Genomic DNA, 8,568 nt, shown 5'->3' on the forward strand with positions numbered 1-8,568 from the left:
GATGATTTATTGATTATTTTTTATTGTGATGATGAGAGTTGTTTTATAATTTATTTATTATTTTATTTTAAAATGGTTTTTTTTATTGGACCACAGTTAGACCGGTTAGACCAATGAACCAGTGAACCAGTGAATAGAGCGGTTCGATGACCGGTCCGGTTCTCAAAACCTTGCTTATAATACTTACTACGCAGTTAGATTCATGATGCAAGAACGAGTTAGAACTAGAAGATTAACTGAATTATAGGATATGATCCTTATTATTAGAATATATTGTATAATTCTATACAACTTAAATGCACACAAATTCTTTTTCTATTGCTTTCTCTTACCCTTTCAAACATGATATCAGAGTCATGGTATCCTTCTTGAGAATGATAATTTTATTTTCTTTTGGTGTAATTACCATACTTTTCAAATCTTTTTTCCGTGCCATTTTTTTTGCTTCTCTTTTGTCAATGCCTTGATGTTTTTCTTACCTCATCGATTAGCTCATCCATTATAGCATTTGTTTTATTAGTTTATGCAGTTTTTATTCTATATGTCGTTGTTTTAAATAAGTTTCAAATTCAAGTTGTCACTTGAGTTTGAGGGGGGTGTTAGAATATATTAGGATTAATTAGCTTTCATTAGAATTATTTAGCATATCTGAATTTTATTATAGGATATTATGTCTTTATTATTTGGATTCTCTTAGCACTTATAAATATCTTTATATATTGTATTATTCTATACAACTTAACTACAGTCAAATCCTCTTTCTGTTGCTCTCTCTTATCTTTTCTAACATGGTATCAGAGTCATGGTATCCTTCTTGAGCAGGATAAAAGAAGGTTCGCACCCACTCCCATCCCCATTAGCAGTGTAGCACTCCCACGTTTATTTTTTTTCTTCTCCGTATTTCTCCTATTCTTTTATAAAATACAGCTGCATTGGCTCAACGAGCCTCCATAAGCTTTTAAACTCTCTTAACAGAACAGAAAAAAATCTCATCCTTTATAAATATGTTTTATTGAAAAAGAAGAAAGAATGGTCCTAGAAGAGTCAAGATCCTTTCCATTGTACAGGATCAAGAAAATCACGATACTTGTACTGCCTATGCGTTTACTCTAGCATGTGAGAGTAGAATCAGACTAAAAGTATCAAATGATGAAGATAAAAAATCGGTGAAACTTAATGTTAATGATTTAATAATAGAAATGTGAGGTGATACTTATAAGACTTACTACGCGGTTAGATTCATGATGTGAGAACGAGTTCGAACTAAAATGTCAACTGAAGATGGACATTTAGTACAAAAAAGACCGTGAATTTTTTTTATATAACATGTGTATATAGTAATTAGCTCTTAATTATTAAAGATTTAGATCACAAGAATGTTTATATCATTATCTTATTTTATCATATACACTAAACATAAGATTCCAATATCTAATAATATATAATGACATTCAAAATTTAAAATAAATCAATTCATCACTTCATAGACTTACAAATATCATAGTTAAGCATTTAATACATTTTTACAAAAACAAAAACTAATCATTAGTGGAAATTCAAGACATAAAATTCTAATATTTTAGTCGTATATATATTAAGTTAACGTTCGAATTAGATAAAATACAAAAATATTTATTGTTATCCTCCACAAATTTAAGGTGAGGATTGGGTACCAGAATGACCTTATATATATTTGTGAAAGATAAAAAATACCTTCTTGCTTGAAATATTTGTGATGATATGATTCTTATTGTTAGAATATATTATAACACTCTATACAACTTAAATATACACAAATTCTTTTTTTATTGTTTTATCTTATCCTTTCTAACATGGTATTAGAGTCATGCTATCCTCTTTGAGAAGGATAAATTTATTTTCTTTTGATCAAATTACCGTACTTTTTATACCTTTCTTCCGTGCCATTTTTTCCTTCTCTTTTTTCAATGCCTTTATGTTTTTCTTACCTCACCGATTAGTTCATCCACTACTTACTTATTCTCATGAAAAAAATCATATTTTTTTGTCACCTTCCAATAATTTGCTACCTATTCACACTTTGTCACTTTTCAGCCGTTTTCTGGCAGTCTGCCATATTTTCAGCAGTTTTTCGACAGTTGGCCAGTCTTGCGGCAATTCCTTCTGCGTTTCTTTGTAGCAGTTCCGTCTACGCTTCTTTGCGGAATTTTGTCTGTGTTTCTTTTTGACAGTTTCGTTTGCGCTTCCTTCTGGTAGTTCCGTTTGCACCCCTTTTATCAGTTTATGCAGTTTTTATTCTATATTTCGTTATTTTAAATAAGTTTCAAATTGTCACTTGAGTTTGAGTGGGGTGTTAGAATATATTAGGATCAATTATCTTTCATTAAAATTATTTACCATATCTGAATATTTATTATAGGATATTATATCTTTATTATTTCGATTCTCTTAACACCAATAAATACCTTTTTATATTGTATTATTCTATACAACTTGATTACACTCAAATTCTTTTTCTATTGCTCTCTCTTATCCTTTCTAACATGGTGTCAGAGTCATGGTATCCTCCTTGAGGAGGATAAAAGAGGGTGTCACACCCACTCCCATTCCCATTAGCATTGCAACACTCCCACTTTCATTTTTTTTTCTTCTTCTCATTTCTCCTATTCTTTTATAGACAGAGCTGCATTGGCTCAATGAGCCTCCATCAGCTTATAAACTCTCTCAACAGAGCAGAAAAAATCTCAACCTTCATTTGTTCGTTTTCTTCTTCTCAATTCTTTTATAAGACACAGTTGCATTAGCTCAACGAGCCTCCATCAGCTTCTAAACTCTCTCAACAGAGTAGAAAATGTCTCAACCTTCATTTGTTCATTTTCTTCTTCTCCTTAATTATTTCTCTTATTCTTTTATAAGACACAGTTGCATTGGCTCAACGAGCCTCCATCAGTTTCTAAACTCTCTCAACAGAATAGAAAAGGTTTCAACCTTCATTTGTTTATTTTTTTTTCTTTTTCTTATTTCTCCTATTCTTTTATAAGATAGAGCTGTATTGACTTAACAAGTATCCATCAGCTTTTATTTAAACTCTCTCAATAGAGCAGAAAAGTTTCAACCTTCATTTGTTCATTTTCTTCTTCTCCTCATTTCTCCTATTCTTTTATAAGACACAACTGCATTGACTCAACGAGCCTCCATCAGCTTCTAAACTCTCTCAACAAAACTGAAAAAGTCTCAACCTTTACAAATATATTTCATTGGAAAAGAAGAAAGAATGATCCTAAAAGAGTGAAGATTTTTTTCAATGTACATGATCAAGGAAATTACGATATTTGTACTGCCTATGCGTTTACGGTAGCTTGTGAGAGCATAATCAGACTAAAAACATCAATAATAAAATAAAAAACTGGTGAAACTTAATATTAATGATTTAATAAAAAAAATGGAAAAAGATACCTATAAAACTTATTACACGATTAGATTCATGTTGCAAAAAAGAATTAAAACTAGAAGGTTAATTGAAGATAAACGTTCAGTGCATAAAAGACCGTAATAAATTAAAAAAAAAAAACTAATTAATCCTGGTAATACTTATTAACATACAACTAACCCTTAGATGATGAGGCAGTGTGGTTTTGGCTTCATAACACGTTCAGGGTGAGTGATTCATAATACTAATATAATATAAGCTTAACAAAAAAAAAAAAGGAAGCTAATTAAGAAGAACATACATAATCGCCATGTTTGCTGGGAGTGACTGCAAATTAAAGCATGCTTAAACAAAGAATAAGTCGGTGAATTATTTGATCTTTTTTTCCATTTTTAATTTATGAATGTGGCAGCAAGCCTCATCATCATGTGACGAGTCCCAATCTTTTCTTGTATATAAATAAATATGATAAGGTCTATAAAGGCCAAAGAGTTTCTCTAATTTTCAAATTAAATTGACAACCTTTTCCTTTTTCCTTTTCTTTATATTATAGAATAAAACAAAAGAAAGTGGTGCTCTTAATTAGTTAAATTAATATATGGCCTGGGACTACCCACCCTTAACAAACTTTGAAATTATAATATTATTGAATGTGTAATGTAAACATCAAGACTGAGGATTAACTTGTCCTTTAACCTTCACCCTTTCTCTTTTTGGAATGTATAACCATTCCAGAATTCAGACTCTAATCTTAGGGGTAAATATTTGTAGTAAAAAAAATAGAATAAATTGATTTAAATATAAGAAAAGAAAAGATATTACTTAATATTTCTTAAAGAATAAATCAAAGATTAATTTAATGTTAACTTTAAGCACCATGTGATAACAAATTAGTATTAGTTTAAAGTGAAGATAGTTATTACTTGTTAGGCATATATACATACTAATATAGGATAGTTATTACTAGCTTTCAGATGACTAATAAGTATGTGTTTGGTTTAACTTTTGTAAATTGAAGTTGAGTTAAATTTGATTATACTATAATTGATTTTGATTAAAATTGAGTTTATTTGAACGTGATTTATGTTTGAATATTTTAATTATTATAATTGATAATATATTATTTAGATAACAATAACCAAAATTACTTTTAATTAAATATAAAATGACCAAAAAAATAAAAATTGGATTAAATTTTAATATTATTTTAATAAGTTTTATATTACATCATTTTAAATTATAATATATGATTATATATATAAACTGTTATCATAAATATTATATGTATATTATAATAAATTACACATAATATATATTGGATATATATTGATAATGTTTAATAATTATAAATTATAATAATAATAAAAGACAAACAAAATAACAAAAATAATAATAAGGTACATAAAATACAAAAATGCATTACAACATATAAATATAAATATAACACTAAAATAATAAAATAAAGATAAAAGATGGAGAAAGTAAACTAAAAAAAGATAGTTGAGAAATAAAAATAAAGATGATCGTGTATATTAAAAAAAGAAAAAAATAAAAAAGAGTAGTTAAAAGAAAACTTTTACTTCAACGACATAAATGAAAAACCAAAATTATAAAATATTACTTTAAGTAAACTTATATTTAAAAGTAAAAATTATGTTAAAAAAATTATTTAAACAAATTTAGTCTAACGTTCAAAATTTTTATTCAAAACTTTTAAACTTGCGTTCATGTTTCTGAACCGTAAACCAAACATACACTAAATCAACTTTGAATATTGCGTTGTTCATCAAATTTTGATAAATCGAAAGAAATAAATAAATAAACAAAAGCAGGGGCCAATGCAACACCAATAGAACCTGAGTCCCCATCAATTGGGAATAATAACAAACTAAAATAATTAAGGAGAGTGGAGGCAGGCCTTCTCTTACTTTCACTGCATGCAAAGGCTTGACATTTGTCACTCATTAACTATACTCAACTCAGAATATAATGTTTGTGCTACTTCTAACTCATATGTATATCTGTGTAATAAGTAACGAGTGTCAGAGAACCTTCCTTTTAAGTCATAACCACCTAACTCATTAATTTTACTTCACATTAGGGGTGACAATATGTATCTTACTCTCAGGGACTCAACCCGACTCCATCTGATTGGGTAGGGTTGTTAACCCGATTCACAGCGAATAGGGTAGGGTGCGAGTAGAGTTCTCATGCGGGTTGAGCCTCAATCCTATTCGACCAACTCGCACTCTATATATGTTTATGTTATATACTTATATAAAAATATGTTTTAAGTGGATGTTAAATCAAATATCTCTTACTAAATACAAAAGATCCTTAACTATTAAAAGAAAATCATTAATTGATAATTTAATATTTTTTTTACATAAAAATCAGTTCTATTTTAAATTATCATCAAATTATATAATAATATTGTATATTTTTTGTAACCCGCGGATTGAGTCGGGTACCCACGGGTTAAGAGCAGGTAGGGTTAGGATTGGATCTAAACCCTACCCTACCCTACCCTACCCTATCCATTGTCACCCCTACTTCACATCGTCACCCCAACTTTGTTTCAGACAATCAATTTAGGTTGGTCGAGTGGTTAACTCACTTGTTCGCTTAAACAAGTGTTAGGGGTTTGAATCCCGCCTTTTGTATGTAACAATTCATTAGTCAGTGACAAACTCTTAAATGAAGCTCAGATTCGTAACAAATTAATCTTTAGCATGTCGAAGTTGAAAAATACCGTGAAAAAAAAAAAAAAAAACTTTGTTTCAGACATTTATTTATGTTTTAGCACTCACCACTAGTCATCACTGCACTGGCCTCTCAATTGGATTTTTTTTTAACTATAATCTTTGCTTACTGCTAATAAGTCCAATTGACAGATAAAGAATATTTTTAAAAATATTTAATTTTGATTAATTTTTATATATTGTTATTGTAAAAAAATTATACAAACATTTAATTATATATTATTATACGTTAACAAGTGCTTGGCTTAATTATTTATTATTTATAAAATTATATTTATCGGTAATTCTTTACTCATTGTTTGGTACAAATGTAACTAATGCTTTAAGACGAATTATTATCAATAAAAAAAAATACTTATAATGTTGGTCCCCCAGAAAAAGGGAATAAAAGTAAAACTGTTCAATATACGTGTCACGGAATGAAGAAGGGGATATGCATGCATAGGGATAATAAGGAATTGTGCCCATAAACTACGACCATGGCTATCATAACACTTTGCTTCAGGATAGAGGATAGAGGATTGAGGATGGAGAATGCATGTGGTTTACCCTATCCCTTCATATTTGCCTCAGGATGTTTTTTTCTTTCCCTTTATTCAGTGTACTCGAGCCTTCGTTTATATTAAATGCAATAATGCATGTACCTGTGAATTGATTATTTTATAGGTTTATATGTATTTCGAAATTATTAATTCCGGAATATTTATTAAAAAGAATATATATTTTAATTTTTATGATATATTTATTATGTATTTATTAAAATATAAAAATAAAAATTTTTATTAATAATAATTTTAATATGTATTTCTAAACCATTATTTTAATTAAATCTTTATTTTATTATATGCATATGGTATATATAATCTTCTTTAATTTAATTTTCTCCCAAATTAAATATAGAGTTTTACTAATAGACACTAGTTAACATTACTTATTAAAAATTTAATGTTACACATTTTTAATACAATAAATATTTTAAAAATTTAAAATTTGTATATTTAATATTTTAATTAGTCTTTAGAACATTTTTCAGTTAAATCCTTATATTGTTGCCTAAATTTTTATATATGGATTATGGATAGGGGTGGCAACGAGACAGGTAGGGGCGGATTTTTGTTCTACCCGACTCCGCCCCGCGTACAACAACTTGTATAGAACCCGTCTCGCTTCTATCTACGGGTAGTAAAACATTGAATCCTAACTCGTCTCTACGGGTATCTGTCCCGCCCCTACCCGATCCTATAATTATTAAAATTCAATAAATAAAATTAAATTTCAAAATTTATATACCTATCATTATATACATAACATAAATTAAAGTAAAAATTTAAATATAATATAATATTATTAATCATTTACTAATTATTTTACATATATTATACATATTATATATTAAAATTATATATATTATATATATAACGAGGCGGGTAGAAGCGGGTATTACCTAAATCCAACCTCGTCCCGCCCCTCCCAAATCCGCCATGCTAAAAATCTGCACCGGTGCGAGACGGATAATTACCCACCCCGAACAGATAGAAACGGAATAGATACTCACAGATTCAGGTGGTATTGCCATCCTAATTATGTATCGCCTGCCATATGTTCAATTGTAGATTGCCAAAACGCTAAAAGAACATGTAGAGTGCCGTAGATGTTGCAGGGTTGTGTGTTGACTGTTGACAAATGCCCAACAAATTTGTCAACATAGTTTGGAATATATATACTTTGAACAAATTAAATATAATATTTAATATAAAAATGTGACTAAGAGATAACAAATTATATTATTCAATGAAAAAAAATGTATATCTTTGACTCCCCTTATTTAATTTGATTGTTTATGTGAAAGGAAGAAAGGAGCCTGCACCATAGGGCCACTGACTGGGTACATGAATGATATATAGTTCCTTTCTTAAATCATAATTTAAAAGGACAGAAACAAGTAGAGTGAAAGAAAAAATGCCTTCATCTTCTTATACTAATATTATTCGGATTCCTTTTTTAGAAATGACTCCTAGACTAGACTGGACATACTTAGGGTGTATTTTAGAATGCTTAAAATTTAATTTATTTAATAATTATAATTTTATAATTATAATTTTATAATTATTTTTTAAAATAACTATTGATCATGTCACTATTATTTATATTTAAATATTTTAACTTAAATATATTAATATATAATTATATATATACTCTTTTTATTAATTCAATTTTTTTAGATAAATAATTTTATAATATAATATTAGAATTATGAGAAAAATTCTTAAAAGAGGGACATGATTTTTGTTTTTTAATGCTTCTTTGCTATACATGTTATGTTTTTACTTATATGAGTAAAAGAACGAAGTGTTATTTTTTATTTTTGTTAAATTTAAATTGTTAGAAGTGAAAATA

The sequence above is a fragment of the Arachis hypogaea genome, chromosome 16 (genome assembly GCF_003086295.3).
Source record: "Arachis hypogaea cultivar Tifrunner chromosome 16, arahy.Tifrunner.gnm2.J5K5, whole genome shotgun sequence".
Classification (NCBI taxonomy): domain Eukaryota; kingdom Viridiplantae; phylum Streptophyta; class Magnoliopsida; order Fabales; family Fabaceae; genus Arachis; species Arachis hypogaea.